Genomic DNA, 15,007 nt, shown 5'->3' on the forward strand with positions numbered 1-15,007 from the left:
CCAATGCATGGCCCACCATATTCTTGGGGCCGGAAATCCTCCTCTTCGGTGGTCTCATCACATCGGGGGTAGCTCCATCACATACTCCTCAAAGAAGGCACGGTTGGTCTTGCCAACCTCTCAGTACTTCAGGTCGACAACCTCGTCCTTACGGAATTTGGACCTCTCTTCCAAGGATGGAGCACGTGACCACTTGACATAAGCGGGAGTCACCCATGTCGTGGCAACGGGGTTTGGCACCTCCCAAAGCGGCCGAGTGGCCCACCATCTTTCGAAGAACTCCACAAGCTCGGAGTTCCGGAAAACATTCTCTTGGACAAGAGTATCTTGAGCGGGCACCTTTTGTTGACGCCCCATTTGCCTCATGAGCCTTTCGGGATATATGAAGGAAACAACCTTCAAACCCACCACCATCAAAGTACGAGGACTAGCACCCGAAGCGGGCAACCCCGTGAAGGACCTCAAGTGCCACCACGGCACCACCCAACGGATATGAGGACCACCCTCCTCCGCCAATCTTGCGGCCCAATAGGCCTCGGTGGAAGCGAAACTATCCGGGTACAACTTCTTCCTCATGGTAAGGTGACGAAAGGAATAAGAAGAAGAATCGACCGGAGGCTCTACATACCTTAGCCTCTCCAATAGCCACACTTGGAGGATCCTTGGGGATCCGAAAGAGGGAGCTTCTCCACAAGAGCCTTCCTTGTCCAAAGCTTGGATAATCTCTCCAAGCACCAACCATGATGGATCTCTACCATGCTCCATTTGCTCAATCACATGGATAAGGGTCATGCTACCATGACATCTTGGCCCCTCCTTCTTCAAGACATCAACAAAGAGGTACACATGGACAAGGCAAAATGCAAGAGCCCTTCTCCTAGCCACCTCCGAGACATTAGCATCCAATCGGTTTGAAAAGATGTTGATAAGAGCCAACATATCCACACCATGTGGAGCAAGAAGAAAGTTGATTTGGCTTGTTGACAAGCCCAACATGGAACGGAATTTCTCCTTGTAGCACAACCGAGTCGGAGGAAACACCGGAGCACAACCCGGCCACCCACCAATGGCTCCAACTTCTTCGGCAAGAGGACAAATTTCACCTTTCGGGAAAACGAAAACATGGTGTTTCGAATCCCAAAACCGAGAACATGCTTCAAGAAACGAAGGTTGCACCTTGACTTGACGAAGCACCAACAATTGACCAACTCCCATGCAAACGAGTTGATACTTTTCGGGAGGCGACAAATCCCGGCACCATTGTCGCAATGCGTTCTCAAAAGCATCCATGAAATATTTTTGTGGAAGAAGAAGAGGTTTTGTAGAGATGATTTTGTGTTTCGGATGATGAAACAATGAAGCGCAAACATCCCTATTTACACAAAATGATCAGCGCATTTTTCAGAAAAAGGGGAGAGCCGACTTCCATCGCCAGGCTGCTCGCGCCTCTTTGAGGCTTCTCTAGGATTCCCGCTGTTGACTTGTCTCTTTCAACTTGTGTTTTCTCCTGACACCTCAAACCTCCCGCCAGGAAGCTCGTGCCTCTTCGGGATGATTCAGGACATTTTGTGTTTCCTCACACTCACATTTCCTTGTTTTCGCGTTTCACGAAATCTTACACGGTTTCCATGACACAACTTCAAACATACGGATTTTTCTTTCTTTTTTTTAAGGGGGGAAGGGCTAGTCGCCCCGATCCGCGAGTGATCGTTTCCATGTCAGTCGAAATTCCGAAAATTTTTCGCTTTTTTCGTAATTTTTCGGCAAAAATCAAAATCGAAAATTGATAACACGACGTCAATTTTCCTCCAAAATTCAAGCACTCACAAATTCGAGTCTTGACCTCAAAAATCAAAAATCAAATATACTCGCAAAAATCCTTTTCTAAAATTTTTTCCTGACGGTTTGAGTTTGAATTTTTCAAGTCAATTTCAATAATTTCGACGCAATTTAATTCACGACACGAGTTAATTGCTCAAATTTTCAAATCAACTCCTTTTGAATTCCGAACGTGACGATTTGTCACGGAATTTTCAAAATTTTAATTTTAACTTCAAGACATCTTGGTTAATTTTGGTTTTCAATCAAATGCTTTTAACGTGTTTACATTTATACGCATGGGCTATCTGTTGCTTGTTTTCTACACTAACGATGCAGGAACTAGTGCGAAGCAAAAGGAGAATCAACAGCTGACAGCGCTCCTCCGAAACACCACACAAAAAGCCAAAAATCACAAAACAAACCATAATCCAAAAACACATATATACAAACCGCCTCACGCAAAATGTAAATATGTACAAACAAGAGTCCAAGACACGGAAAAACTACGACAACTGCTCAACGCCTCCCGTCGGACCAGTCCTGGTCTCACTAGGAGTCGCCGCTAACGCAGACACCACCACCTGCTCAGACTCCCTCTCCGGAGAACACTCCAGCGTCTCCTGCTCCATCACGACGCGAAGCTCCTCCGCCGCAGCCAACTGGGCCGTGAGAGAAGCAATCTCCGCGTCTCGGCTCCGCAGCTCGTCCTCACGACGCCCCAACTCCTGGTCCCGGCGAGTGATCCCCAACCCCTGGGCCTCGATCATCAACCTAGCCGCCTCTAACTCAGCACGGACCCCAGCAAGTTCCGCCGGATCCGCAGTGCCCTACAAAACAAAATAACAGATCCTCAAGATCTAAAAACACGAAATACAACACAAAACACACAAAAACAGCACACAAAACGTACCTGAGAAAGTCGAGCCTCCCTCGCAGCCAGGTCACCAGCAAGCGCCCTCCAGCGGTTAGCCATCCGCCACAAGTCCTGGTGACTGACAGTCGTCACCTATAAAACAAAATGTCCTTCAATACAATGTAAGGCAAAGTGTAATCGAGGAAAGTGTTCAAGTCAGGAACTCACCCTCAGAACGATCAACCTCCACTCTATGCCATCATCGGTCACCTCGGCCGCCGCAGGCTCCGGTAAGCGCAACTGAAGCTCCTCGCCACCCGGCCCCTGAAAAGTGGTCTCCGTCGGGAAAGCTGGGGGCTGAGTCCTCATCAGCAGGTGGACTCCCTACCATTTGGATCCACATCAAAGATGACAAACCCTCCTGTTAAGAGAGGCAATGAAAACAAAAAAGGGGGAAAACATACCTCGATCGGGTACCAAGCAAGCCTCGACAACCGGAAGGTGTCGTAGTCAACGTCCCGCAGCAACAACTCCTCACCTCCCTGACCGTGAAGGTGCTCCTCAACCTCGTCAGGGGTCGACTCCTGGAACAACACCCTAGGTGGGTCAACCGGCACGACGAAAGTCTCAGTGAAGCACTGACGAACTAGACGCTCGCCCAGGTACCAAACCGGCTCAATCGCCGTCTCCAAGTACAGAAGCAGGGAGCTGCGAGGCCGCAAATGCTCCCTGATGGCAGCCGGTACACCCGTGTAGTGCTCCCAAGACTGCCCAACAAACTGCATTCAAAACAAAGCTATTCAGCTAACTAGGGGCTTTATAAGGTACCTAATCATCTTATCTCTATCTATTTCTATAAAGGAGAAGGGGAAGAGAGCGAGAACTTACATCAGCAACCGGAAGCTTGTTCACGCGACGCCTACAGTCCTCGTAAGTCGACTTAATCGGCTTCTTCCGAGCCACCGTCCAACCCCTCACTGCAGGGTAAGTCGAGGGAACACTGTCTGTAGTCCCCGGACGCAGAGGAGTGAAGTAAGCATACAGCCCAGCCTGTAATCAAACACAGCAAACACAAATCAGCCAATTTCTCAAAAATTGCCAAAATCAAAATCAAAATCAAACTCAAAAAAAAAAACTACCAAAAAAAAAACTCGCACCTCAAAGATGAGGTCGGGACCAACCAAAGCAGGAGCACTACCCGCTCCCACTATCTCCGGACGCACCGCCACGTGCAAGTACCGGGTGAAACTCGCAAAAGCCGGCGTAACCCAGTCATACCGACCAAAAGTGTCAAGGTCGGTGAGGAGATGAAGCACCTTGGTCGACAAGTGCTCACCCTTGTCACCAAAGTACGTGGCACCCAAGAAGTACCACAACCACAGCCGCGCCTCCTTCGTGTCGGCCTCAACCTCTGCCTCCGGACTCTCCAACGGCGCCGGAGTAACACCTGCCACCCTCCCAGTGAAGTGGTCTTTCACGTACGAACACGCGATCAAGTACGGAGTGACGTCGGAAGGCTCCGGCAAAGCAGTACCGATCAAAGCAGTGACCGCAGGAGAGGACACTCTCTCCGGCGTCTCGGTAAACTCAATGGGCAACTCGCCACAAGGAAGGCCGGATACCATGGCAAAGTCCTCTAAAGTCACGCCAACCTCCCCAAACTCCATGTGGAACGACGACGTCGTATCCCAGTACCGATCTAACATGGCACAGATCAGACACAGGTTCGCCCCAATCGAAGACCTGTGAATGTCCCGCCAGGCGGCCACCAACGGCCCAAAAGCCGACCTCTCTATCAACGCCCTCGTCCCGGCCCGGAGAACGTCGTAGAAACCCAAACAGGTAGAAAAGCCCGAGAAAGTCCTCATGGTGACAATCTCCTGAAATCAAAAACAAACAATGTCAGAATGCCTATTCAGGCCTGACACTTCAAAAATGACAAAATTCAATCGGGGAACACGACTCACCAGGCCCTCGTGAGTACGGTAGGAGAGGTGTCTGTCCAGTCGAAGCAACAACTGGCTACCGTCAAAACCCTCGGCCGAGTCAGGCGCCTCCCGTAAAAGCAACCCCCGCGGGGCTGTGGCCCGTCTGGCTCTCCAACTCACGACGCTGACGTCGTCCTCAACTGTCTCCGCTCTCCGTCTCATATGGCCGCAGGACTCAACGTGAGTGGCAGGGCCCAACTCAACGACCCTGGTGACGTCCTGCAACGACCGTCTGGTCGCCCGAGGACGACACTCCCTCGAAGAAACCCTCCTCCCGGAGGTACCGGCCTCAGACCCAGTCTGAACTCTCCCAATGACAGTAGCCCCAACAACGGGCACCTCACGCTCCTCGACGGCCCCTGTGGCCCCAGCAGTCTGCTCAAGAGGTCTCTCCTCCTCGGTAATGTCCTCCACAACCACGGCGGGTGTACTAGTCGGGGTGCCGATCGGCCCCACCCCGAACAACTCCTCTAGAGTCACAGCAACGAACCCGGTCTGTCCCGAACACTCTCCTAAAAACAAAAAACGTCAGCCGAAATTTCGGCATTACGACGGCATGAAATGGATAAATCCAAACAAAAACAAAAACAACCTGCAAAACAAAACAAGGGCAATCCCGCCCAAAATCCAACCAAACAAAACCATTCACATCAAACAAACAAAAACGACTCGCCCATCTTTTCAAGCAAAAGACGAGTCAAAACCACGAAAAACGGCATTTTAAGACCCATACAAGGTCCGCCAACAAACCAAAATACATTCCCGACACAATGGGGTATTTTTCTACGGCTAAAAAAGGCAATTCATACGCTAATTTGAGCCCAAACAGGTCAAAAATTCAAAAACGACCGCAAAAAGGCAAACGTGATTTTATCACGCCTCAAGGTGACCTAAATTACCGATAAGGTCCATTTCAAGGCAAACTGACTCAATTCAAGCCCAGACAGACGCTTATTTTGTCAGACATAAGACCGTCACAAAAGGCAAAAATCCAATTTTGCTCACAATACCCAACGAAGGTCCATAATGGCGAATACGGGTTTTCCCAACTACAATGCAACCTAGTGGAACCCACTACCCAAGCAAATAAACTTGGCATTGCGAAATGAGACGGTTTCTCACCTCACTCGCGTTTTTCGAGCATAGGGAGCGGGAACGGGGACCAAAATGCAAACTAAAAGCACCCCTATACTCCTAAACAGGTTTCTAACCTAATGCAAGCATCAATTTCACTCGAAATGGGCTCAATCAAAAACGCCCAATTCGATTTTCTAGGGTAAAATTCGCCCTAATTCAATCAAACTAAAGATCAACAAATTTAAATGGATTCAAGAGGAAATACATACCTTGAGATGACATTGTTGATTATGGCACGAGTGGAAGCTAGCGAAGGTCCTTCAATGGCGATTTTTGCGGGTTTTTGTGTCGAAAAATGAAGAGGACGAAATAGGAATGGTATGCAGCCTGAACTCGCGTCTTTTACAGAAAAAAGGGAAGCCCCTTTGATTCGCAAGATGGCTCGCGCCTCAATCAGGTGTCCAGTTTCTTTTTCAGCGAATTTCGGGCTTTAGCCCAATTTCCACATAACAAAATTCGGATTTTCATTGACGATATTGAAAATCGTCATTTCAAAGACAAAGCAAATAGTGAAAATTTAAATTCGCTATTTTCAAAAAATTTAAGCAAACGGCCATCAAAACCGCCAATAATGGTGAAATCAAATTCACTATTTTCCTTCAATTTCAAAAATAATAGCGAAAATTCAGAAACCGCTATTTCTGCAAATTTTAAACAACAGCAATTAAAACCGTTATGCTAAAAAAATAATAGTTGGAAATTGAATTCCACTATTCTCACCACACATGTCAACGGCGGCACATAAACCGTCACTTCAATCAATACTGAAGATTCCAAATTCACTATTTCCATCAAATGTCAACGGCGGCACATAAACCGCCACTTCAATCAATAGTGAAGATTCCAAATTCACTATTTCCATCAAATGTCAACGGCGGCACATAAACCGTCACTTCAATTAAATAGTGAAAATTCCGAATTCACTACCAGCAGGGGGCTTCCTCGCGGAACCCGCTCATTCCAAAAACAGTAATAGTGAAAATCCAAATTCACTGTTTCCACGGCGGCATCATGAGTTCTCTACTTTCAAGACAAGCCCTTTTGACGCGGCTATTCTCATTCAAATTCACGGCGGCATCACGAGTTCGCTACGTTCGAACGAGCCCATTTGACGCGGCTATTCCCTTGATCCATTAATCGACTGTACCATTGGCTGGCGAGCCTTTGTCCGCAACCCTATCAAGGACAGATCCCGAAGATGCCTTGGGTACATTTCCTTATCACAGCTGGCGAGCCTTTGCCCGCAACCTTTCAAGGACAGATCTCGAAGATGCCTCGGGTACATTTCCTTACCATTGGCTGGCGAGCCTTTGTCCGCAACCTTTCGAGGGCAGATCCCGAAGATGCCTCGGGTACATTTCCTTACCATGGCTGGCGAGCCTTTGTCTGCAACCATTCAAGGACAGATCCCGAAGATGCCTCGGGTACATTTCCTTGTCACAGCTGGCGAGCCTTTATCCACAAACATGCGAAGACATATCCGAAGATGCCTCAGGTATGACTCCTTCCTATGGCTGGCGAGCCTTTGTACGTAGTCTAACGGACTTTAAACGACCCGCACGGACAGTCGACAGACTCTAAACTGTTCCCGACAACAGGTCCTTGGCTCGTAACCTCGAGTCGCCTTGGCGTCGCCCTTCCCGACGGCAGGTCCTTGGCCCGAATCCTTTCGAGCCGCCTCTACGTCGCTTGGGTCTCCAGGTTGTAATCTTCGATTAACCTGGGGGCTCTACTTTGACTCTCGCCCTATCCAAGCCTCAGTCAAAGTGGGGGCTCTGTAGATACCCAGTATCTGCTGAGACTCCAACAAACACCCGATGATTATCGGACTACAACATGCTTTGGAATCGCGGCGTTTGATCCACAGTTTGTGTACAACTTTACGTCGGAAAACTTAAAACGATTTCGAAAATAAAATATTTCAAAACATTTCAAAAATACCTGGAGTGTTTAATGCACGACGACAGGGTCGCAATGACACTAACTAGAGTCAAAACCGACACCGGACCAAAAACCGACTCAAAAATTCAAATCCCGACTCCAACAACAAGTCAAACCGAGTCAACCACCAAAAACAAAACATTTCAAACCTTCTACCTTAAGTTTTCCCGGATTCATGTTGGTCAAGTACCAAACATGTGACTACAAAACCTAGGATAGAACAAATCATGATTGCGTTTGTTGTGAAAGTGACAACACAACTCGAAGAACCGCGACGTGGCTCGCGCCTCTTTGAGCAGCCCAAGTGGCCACGTCTCCCAAAACTCACACAACCACTCATTCTCCTATAAATACCCCTCAAATGCCACCCATTTGAGAGTTACGCGAGTGTCCGCCCCCTCTTTTCTCCCTTAAAATTCTCGACTCGACTTCTTAAGTCACAACCCGACGCGTATTTATGACCTACCAATCGTAAATACGAGCCTTAGACATTGTTTGGTACCGTCATCGTGCATTAAATCACTTGACCGACCATTTCGACCACTACACCATCACTAAACATTTAAAACACTCTTTTTACTTACCAAAACAGTTTTAAACCGAGTTTTTTCCGATCAAACGAGTTGTTACACTTACGTCGGTCACTCGCCATAACCAAACATGTAAGTATGAGGGTGTAAAAATCCTCTTTTATTATGCTTTCATTTGTTTCATGACTATAACAAGCTAAAACGTGCATAACATGAACCAAAACATGGAATAAACGAGCCAAAACTGATTTTTGGTCTGAGGCAGAAGCCCCTTAGGTCGCCAACTTACCCGCGCCTAAATGGGGTGTTCAGACCAGAGATCAACCGTGTTTGTTCTCGTCATTTCCTTTTAATCCATCTTCATATTTGTAATCGGTTTTCACCATTTCAAGTATTTTCAAACCCTTTTTATTTCATTTGTTTTAACCATAAAACATTTTTCACCCTTGGTTCCTCATACCATGTCGGTTAAATCCGTGTTTCGGTGATAATATTTGGTTAATGACATTTAACAGGTATTTTAAAACCTTTTATTTCATTTCTTTACATTTTCAAACAAACATATTAGTCCCCAACACAAAGTCATCCTTGGTTCTACATACCATGCCGGATTTTAACCCGGGTACGATGATGAGTATCGACTAATGACATTCAAATGGACTTAAAAAAATTAGTCCATAATCACTTTCAAAACTATTCATGTCAAGTTTGTCAAATCGAACCCGACACCGAATATTATCAAAATAATGATGATTATTCGAGTCTAGTTCTTCAAATCAACAAATGCGGTCTAAACGACCCCTTCAAATCAAACCGGGTTCAAACACCCATTTTCAATACGTTTTATAACGTTTTCTAAAAGGTCAGAACACGGCACATAAACCGTGGTCTAACCCGCGCCTAAACAGGCTCTCCATTTCTCACTTTAAAAACCAGAGGGAGGCCCCTTACACCGCCGGGTTGCTCGCGCCTCATATAGCCGTCTGGTATAGGGCCTGTTCCTTTCCAGCATTAGTCTAGGACGATCCCGACTCCGGTTAACCCGGATATAGGACGGATCAGATGACTATTCGATTATTCAAAATCATATTTGCAAAATGCCTTACTAAGACAAATGGATCATGTTATGCACCCTAAACCTAATACGGTAAATGGATGTTTAATTTCCGTCTTGCATGCAAATCAATCATTAATCCAACTCGACATCTTATTTTTTTGGTAGAATGTGAATTCTCATTAAGCTCAAAAGGATCATAGTACACAGAGGACCATATAAATTAGTACAGTCCACATCATACAAACAACCTCACTACACCACTCTCAACAATTAAGTAGGACAAAGAAACCTACTTGCCAACCAATCACGACATCTAATAATGGAAATCTCAGATTGAATACTCTGCATTCTATATTTCACCATACTCTGCACCCGTTGGAGCACCAGCTTTGGTCTAATGATACTGCCATTGTGTTTGGCAGAGTTCCTGCACGACCAAATTAAGTAGATCAAACCTGCAAAGCTAGCCATAATGATCTGTTTTTTCAGCAGGCTTCTGCACCGCCAAGACATGATAGTGTCCATGCGGAAGTGCCAAGAAATCCCAAGCCATTGCAAGACTAGCTGTAAGCATTCCTTACTAAAAGGGCAATCAAAGAAAAGATGGCTTTGAGTTTCCTGAGCATTGGCACATATGCAACATAAGCCATCAGAAATGACCCCAAACTTGAGAAGTCTGTGCTTGGTTGGGAGTCTATCTTTAGCAAAAAGCCAGGTGATAAAGTTTACTTTAGGTAAACAAAGCCTATTCCAAACAAACGGCTCTCAGGAGACAGATTCACTAGTACCCGCCAAACTATCATAAGTTTGCTGAGCAGAAAAAGCTCCCTGAACCCACTGTTGAACATTCAATCCCCTTTTCAACTTATCTTTTACTTTACAGATTTTACGCCAGACCCAGCTAGTATTGATAGAAGGAGTGTAGGACCACCAGTCATGCTGCTTGATGTACATGTGATGAACCCAACAGACCCACAGGCTGTCCTTTTTGTTGGCAATCCACCAAGTATATTTGCTAATATTGGCAATATTCCAGATATAGCAATTGTGCACACCAAGTCCTCCTTGTTTTTTAGTCCTGCAACAGCTCTCCCAAGATACAGCTGGTACTCTATGATAGCCATCAATGCCAGACCAGAGGTAGTTCCTACAGATGGTTTCAACTCTGTTGAGAATACCCTTGGGTAGCAAGAAAATCCGAGCCCAATAATAATGAAGTTGAGAGAGCACAGCTTTTACTAGGGTTAATCTCCCTGCATAACTAAGCTTTTTGCCCCCCTAACTCCTGATTCTATGCACCATCTTATCCACTAACTTACTACATTAAGGATTAGTCAGTCTCTTGTAAGAGATGTCCACCCCAAGGTATCTAAAAGGGTAAGTACCTTTTTTGAACCCAGAAAGCTGCAAAATATAGACTTCATCAATATCAGTCAAACCATTCATAAAAATATCAGACTTGCGTTTGTTGACAGTAAGGCCAGAAGCAATAGAGAAGGTGTGTAGAGCCCTCATTAGAACCATAACTGGGCTAGCATCCCCCCTACAGAAGAGAAGTAGGTCATCTGCAAATGCAAGATGGCAAAGCCCTAAAGCTCTACACATAGGGTGAAAATGGAAGTCATGCCTGAGGGTCACCGCAACAAGTATCCTGGTGAAATACTCCAAGCATAAGGTGAAGAGGAGGGGAGAAAGGGGGTCACCTTGCCTTAATCCTCTCCTCCCTTTAAAGAAACCAAATTGAGAACCATTCAAAGAAAGGGTATATGAGGGGGAAGAGACACATTGCATGATCCAGTTGACCATTGAGTAGGGAATTTCATAGCCACCAACATGTCCTCAACAAAATCCCACTCAATGGATTCATACGCTTTCTTTAGGTCAATCTTCATCATAACCCTAGGAGAGCAAATCTTTCTGTTGTAAAGTCTCATCAAATCCTGACAAATGAGTATGTTATCCACAATTTCCCTCCCTTGCACAAAGGCGCTCTGATTGGAACTTACAATAGTAGGTAATACCTTAGAAAGTCTGGCACAAATGATTTTTGAGATGCATTTGAAGAGGACATTGCAACAAGCAATAGGCCTATAGTCCATGACAGTCTCAGGTACTTCTTTTTTAGGAATCAGAGTAACAACAGTAGCATTCACCTGTTGTGGAAGCTTGCCATTCTCAAAAAATTCCTGGACAGCTTGAATAACATCCTGACCCACAATGCCAAAAGAGTCCTTAAAAAAGCCAGAAGTTTACCCATCAGGGCCAGGTGCCTTGTCAATGGGTATAGAGAACATGGCCTCATGAACTTCAGCTCCTGTGACCCTCTGAAGTAAGCCAGTTGCCTGGGTTGCAGTAAGGCAGGGGCCTCTTCTCACCACACCCAAATTCACACGGACAACAGGCTTTGAACTTCCAAGAAGGTCCTTGTAGTAAGCAAGGAAAGCAGCTTCAATAGACTTATTGTCAGTGCACAGGTTACCATAATGATCTTTGATGGAGAGAATTTTATTTTGAGCTCTCCTAGCCTTGATGGAGCTGTGAAAATAGTGAGAGTTTTCATCATTGCACTTCATCCAGTGAATCTTTGCTTTCTGGTTGAGAAATAAATTCCTAGCCTCATCCAGATCTTTAAAAGTCTGTGCAGCAGCTCTTTCTTCACATTGCAGACCCACATTAGTAGGGTCCTGGTGCAGTTGTCTCTGAATATCTTCAAGTAGCATCTGAGCCACCTTAGCAGTATTTAGGATATCCCCAAAACCTTCCTTGTTCAATTGCCTCAAAGGAAATTTTAGAAGCTTAAGTTTTTTAACAACTTGAAAAATCTTGCACCCCTTAATCTGCTGTTGCCAAATATTCAAAACAGTAGCATGAAATCTCTCATTCTTGCCCCACATATTAAAGTATTTGAAACTAGACTTCCTCCTATCAACCTCCTCCCAAAGTTTGATGATGCAGGGGCTATGATCAAACAAACCCTCAGGCAGGAAAGAGGCAATGCCAGAAGGGCCGAGTCAGCCACGATCATTAGCTAAAACTCTGTCAATTCTACTAAAAACCCTGGTATTCTCCTCTTGTTTATTGTTCCAGGTGAAGTAAGCCTCCTGGGTCACAAGATCATACAGACCACATCTATCCACACAATCTTGGAAAGCTTTAACTTCAGCAGGAGACACTTCAGAACCTAGACGCTCCCCAGCAAGCAGGACATTGTTAAAGTCACCCATGAGAAGCCAGGGACCATTAACAAGAGAATGACAATGAAGAATAGATTGCCATAGGCCTACTCTTTCAGAATCCTTGTTACAACCATAAACTAGGGAGCACACCCAAGAGAAACCTGTCAGCAGATGTTCAACAGTAGCATGAATCATTTGCACATCCTTCAATAACACATCCACCTTGAAGATAGCAGGGTCCCAAAGAAGCCAGATCCTACCACCCTCCTTAAGATCATTATTATTAATAAACTTCCAATTATACCCTAACCCAGCTTGCACATTATTGATGTTAATAGTTTTAACTTTAGTCTCAACTAGACCATACAACCCTACATTATTAATATGCAAGAGACGTCTAACATCTCCTTGCTTATTCTTTTTATTAAGGCCACGAACATTCCAAAATCCAATACTAACCATTGGTATTAATATTGTTCAAACCCTTCCCCATACTACTCATGAGATTTTTCCTTATTGAGTAGCTTATGACATCAACAAAAGAAGGTCCAGTAGAGCACCCTTCCCCCTTCTTGGAAAATCTGTTAATGAACCTTGCAGGTGTCAAGGAGTTAAGCACTGATCCCTGATATGGCATAGGAGTAACTACAATATTAGGTTGTAGCAAAGGAAGAGCTACATCAGTCTTACTACCTTTGTCAATCTGCTTGGCAGCTACTTGCTCTGGAATTTTTTCCTTAGGAGGAGCTTGTGCTTTTGGCTTCCAGACCTGTTGTGTCTTTTTGGCTTTAGGCTCAACTGTTTTCTTCTTGCACAGCCCAGTTTCATGTCCCACCCCTTTGCATACAATACATAGGATGGGTTTCCATTTAAAATGAACAAGTTGCTGTTGGCATACACCATTTTCATCAATGAAATCAATCGAGTCAGGTAAATGCTCTCCAACTTTAACTTCAACCAAATAGCGAGCATAACCCAGGAACTCCCTATTCTTTGTGGCCTGATCACTACAAATGGGTTTCCCTACAAGACTAACAATCTTAGGTAGAGCCAAACCCCAATATTTAAGGTCCAGGTCATACAGGCGAATCCAGACAGGTATAGAATCAGGCTTTTCTTTGGTGAGTAAAATTCCAGGGGTCCATTCCTTAACAACAAAGGGTTTGTTATCAAAGAACAGTGGTCCTGAATGAAGAGCAGCATGTTTATCATCTTTAGTCTTAAACCTAATCAAGCAGACTCCATTCGGTTGAAACGCAATAGAAACAATCCATAATTTCTTCCAAATACGCCTGATAAAACCTCCTAACACAAGTTTTGGCGGATTTGCACCCAGAACATAGCATGAAATCGCATTCGACCAGAACTCCACCTCCGGAGTGACATCAGCAATACCAATTTTCAGAGGGGGAGCCTTACCAGACGTTGCCGATTTCTGCTTCCTGCGATTACTCACCACCGTCCACTCAGCATCATCAGTAGGTTGATCCTCATTAATGGAGACCAATTCCTTATTAAGGTTGAAAGCTCGAATTTCTGCCATGGAAGAACTCTCCGCCTCAATTTCATGTGATACAGGTTCACTCAGATTTGTAATATTTGCCGTAATAGTACTATTTTTTTGAGAATTTTTATTATTAGTAGATGAAATATTATTTTTAGGGATTTTAGAAGTACTAGTCGGTGACGAGGTCCTCTTGTTTCTCGCCATTGCTGAGGAAACAAAGAAGATCTAAGGAAAATCGCTTTCTCTCTCTAATCGCTTTCTCTCTCTAATCCGTGACAACTCGACATCTTATACTTGATACTTGGATTAAATCAACCAACTTAGAAAGCTCTTACATGTTAGGTTTAAATTATTGGATGCGCATTCATGCATTTAAACCGTTTTATCAACTTTTGCATTCAACCAACCAAGATCGATCAGTAGAGGCCGCTAACGCGGGCGGGATTGGGTGTCTGATTAAAAGGCTTCCCAATACGTACCTTCACCTCTTACTCAGAAACTTTGGATAGTAGATGACCTTATCCAGGGGCGTACGAGAGTCATTCTAGAGATAGGATGCTAAAGAGGGACAATTTCCTTATCTTTAGTACCTATGTCAAACGCTGCTTTGTGCTTCGATTTGACCGAGGTATAAAGTGGATTTCGAACGGGTTCCAGGCATCCCACAAATGCTTGGTGGCGACTCCGAACATCTCTAATCTTTTCAAGACCCTTAACGAGACGAAACCGACCGATCTAAAACGATCCGGTCGAAAGCATTTTTACGCCGCCGAGCGTGGCTTTCAAAAAGACCGTTGTATGTCCACAGATTGAAGTGGGCTTGCATGTGGGCCATGTCCACACATATAAACAAGTGAATGCATTCTAAACTACACTATATGATGCATGAATTTGTTTGGTTGGAGAGCATAATTTGAATTAACTCCCAATGCTTATGCTTGAACTTCCCCTAACCAAACGAGACACTATTGTAAATGTCAAAAATGGGAAAGTTCAT

The sequence above is a fragment of the Silene latifolia genome, chromosome 1 (assembly GCF_048544455.1).
Source record: "Silene latifolia isolate original U9 population chromosome 1, ASM4854445v1, whole genome shotgun sequence".
In the NCBI taxonomy this organism is placed as follows: Eukaryota; Viridiplantae; Streptophyta; class Magnoliopsida; order Caryophyllales; family Caryophyllaceae; genus Silene; species Silene latifolia.